Here is a 3,972-nt window from a genome sequence, read left to right as displayed (position 1 = left end):
TCCTAGTTATCTCCAATTTTAAATTTTGGATTAATTCCCATCTTCTAATTGGTGGTTCAATTGTGGAAGTAGTGTGAACACGTATTTTGATTTTATGGAGTTTTAAGTTGTTGTCACATAATTGGAATTAATAAAATATTCACAAATTTTTCTTAATATAAACTGTCAATATATAATATAATAAATTTCACATTCCATTCCTTGTCATGTGTGTACAACATTAACAATATTTTACTACAAAGCTTGATTAATAAATACAACAATGAAATATTTCTTATCATTATGACCACTACGATAATTCATATTAATCTAAAATAAATAAAAAATTCATTTGCTGTTGAGGAATTTGACGCTAATTAGAAATACAAATAAAATATTCACAATAATATGCAAACCTCATAATTGAGGCAACTATTTTATTAAAATCTTTCACATTCCTGTTAGATTTTTGAAGAGTTGTCTATTTGCAGTACCACATGAATGATTACACCATAAATAATGTTCCATAAGTCGTAAATTTCGTGTAATGGAAACTTCGTGTCTAGTTGACGTGTTTTCTTAAATAAAAAGGTAATTTTTCCCTCATACTTAGTTATTTTTCAGTCTATTAATTTCTATTTCCATATTTTTTAAATATATATTCATCACAAAACAGCTGAGGTCGATTTTCATTTTAATGTAATTGCTTCATTAATTTTTTGGATCAATAGAAAGAGATCAGTACTTAATTTTTGCTTCTATACTTCAAGTTGGTACTGGGTTTATTAAAATTCAAAACTTGTTTGCTATTTCCAGATTATAAAAATAATCCTAAATATTGAAGTAAACAGAAGAATTCATAGGTCAAAATTTCGGATTGTAATTTTATATGAGCAATAAAAATAAAATTAAACCAATCCGCCTTTTTAAATATATAGAATAAATAAATCCATTTATTATATACCCTAATAATATGATTATTACCCATGATACTCACTCCTGGAAAACAATATATTCAATAATTGGTAAGGTATTTACATCATCTAACTTATTAGTAATAGCGGGTTTTCCAATAAGAGGTGTTATTTTGATATTCAAAGAAAAATGCCATTTTTTGAGATAAATGATCGGATCGTTTATTTCATTATAAAGAGGAAGGTATGCCGTTAATAATGGAACACAATATCAGCCAAATGGCCACCACGCTTACAGGACCATATCCTTTTCATGAAATTTTCCGTAACCAAATTGCAAAGCGGCTGCCCTATGTCCTCGATAGCCTCACGAATTCCATCTTTGAGGTCTTGAATCGATGCTGGACTGTTGGCGTAGACCTTATCTTTCACGTGACCCCAAAGGAAAAAGTCGCAAGGTGTTAAATCACAAGATCTCGGTGGTCAATTGTGATGACCTCTTCGAGAGATAACACGGTCCGGAAATTTTTCCCGTAAAAGATCGATGGTTTCGTTGCTTGTTTGGCACGTAGCGCCGTCTTGTTGAAAGTAAACGTTGTCCAAATCAATACCATCCAATTCCGGCCATAAACAATCATTAATCATCTTTCGATAGCGCAATCCGTTCACCGTAACTGTTGCTCCAGCCTTATTTTCGAAAAAGTAAGGTCCAATGACACCGCCAGACCATAAACCGCACCAAACAGTCACGCGTTGAGGATAGAGAGGATTTTCAACAATAACTCTTGGGTTTTCCGAGCCCCAGATTCGATTTTGTTTATTAACGTAACCACCAAGGTGGAAATGGGCCTGATCAGTTAAGACAATTTTTCGATGAAATTGCGGATCATTTTCACGCATTTCAAGGACCCAATCAGCAAAGACACGACGTTGTTGATGATCGGCCGACTTGAGCTCTTGTGTTAACTGAACTTTATAGGCCTTAAGACCCAAGTCTTTATGCAAAATACGGTGTAATGACGTTTGTGGAATGGCTAATTCCAAAGAACGACGAGGAATGGACAAACCTGGGTTTTCTTCAACACTTTGAGCTACAGCAGCAATATTCTTAGTTGTTCTTGAGCGACGTGCACGGGTTTTATTCTTCACATCACTAACTTGTCCCAACAGCTCAAATGTTTTCACCAATTTCTCCTTTGCGGTCCGAGAAGGTACTTCACGTCGACTCAAAAATGTTTTAGTTTTACGAACCGTCTCTGCCAAACTTTCACCATTTTTATAGTGAATTTCAATAATTTCAATGCGTTGTTGAAGCGTGTATCGTTCCATTTTCATTAATGGCGTAGTTTCTACTTGTCAAATGTCAAAAGATGACAGCTTCAAAAGTGACATTTACCGAAATAGCGGGCTGTTCAGAATAACACCTCTTATTGGAAAACCCTGTATCTATTTTGGCCTATAAACACCAAGGAGCAGAGCAACAGGAAAAGTAACCTATTGTATTTTGATTTGCATGAATTTAATTGTTGGTACAAAATTTCAAAAAACCTCGATTCTCGATTAATCAATGTAAGACATTTTTGTATTTCCTCACTACACTACACTTTGGTGTTTTATTGCCACAAATACAAACTTTCCTAAACTAGTTGACAAAGACTTCGTTCCAATTAATATAAAAATAAGAAAGACTATCAAACAATCGCAAGAACTTATGGTCAAGTAGCTGTTAAAAATCTAAAATTATGGTCCCAATTCAAACTCAAAACGTCGAAAGAATATAGAAGAATGTCGAAAAAAACATTCTCACTTTTCTACAGAATAATAACATACATATAGCCAACAGTGAAGATTTTATCTTATGATTAATCAATCTATACAGTAGATGTTTCAAGTTTGAAGACGCCACGTTTGGCAGACATCAATAGTGAACGTTTTTAGTGGAACATGGAAAAAATTGGTCATCGTTATGTGATTCAATATTTTTGTTTCAAAGGCATTGACCCAACCAATATAAAAGCTAAACTACATTCTAGACTTTCCAAAGGTGTCTACAGCAGAATTGTTGAAAAAAATCCACAAAGCGATAGTGGATGATCGTTGATTGGTGCGAGAGCTAGCAGCCATAGTAGGCATTTCAAAAAATTCGGTACATCGCATATTAACAGAAAATTTGGACATGAGAAAGCTGCGCGCAATATGGGTGCCGCGTTTGCTTACATTGGAATGAGTTTTTGAGCCGTTTCATAACCATGGATAAAACGTGAGTTCATCACTTCATACCTGAAATAACAGAACCATCAAAACAATGAATAGAAAAAGGAGAATCGCCTCCAAAGAAGGCAAAGACTGTTCCATCCGCAGGCAAGATCATTGCATCTGTTTTTTGGGATGCACGTGGGATATTTTTCAGCGGCTTTCTTGAAAATGGAAATACTGTCAACATCGAGTATAATGCAAATTCATTGCAATATTTGAGCGAAGAAATCAAGCAACATCGGTCGCATTTGGCTGAGAAGAAAGTGTTTTTTCATCAAGACAATGCACGAGCTCACACTTCCGTTATTGCAATGAGGTAATGTCGGCAGTTAATTAAAGGAGCTTGTCGATTCTTATTATATTGAAAAATAAATATATTTTTGTATTTCCCTTGTTGGGCCAGGTACTTCTGAGACCATCCTCATATTAAGAGAACTATTATATGAAAACAAAAAGTTTTTGGAAGAAAATTCAAATTTAATAGTCATACCATCTGACGGAGGCTACAAAAACTCCCACTACTAAAACAACTAAAAATTATAACAATCTAAATTAATATAACTTTCAATTCGACGAATTTCAATTTCATAAAAATAATTGCAACTATACTAACAATAGCAAATCAATAAACTTTATGTTCATTTCTTATTATCGCTTTGAATGTTGTAATGAATTCAAAACTTTATGATTCTGGTTTAATTAATGTAAGTAATGTTCATAAAAAAAAATTAAAAATCCCTATTGTCTCGGTAAAGCACAATGAGTCGTATTTTTTGTATCGATGTAAATGAAACCTGGATACATCACTTTAAGATAGTAGATT

This window comes from Diorhabda carinulata, chromosome 8 (assembly GCF_026250575.1).
Source record: "Diorhabda carinulata isolate Delta chromosome 8, icDioCari1.1, whole genome shotgun sequence".
NCBI lineage: Eukaryota > Metazoa > Arthropoda > Insecta > Coleoptera > Chrysomelidae > Diorhabda > Diorhabda carinulata.
Note: the sequence above shows the minus strand (reverse complement) of the source record.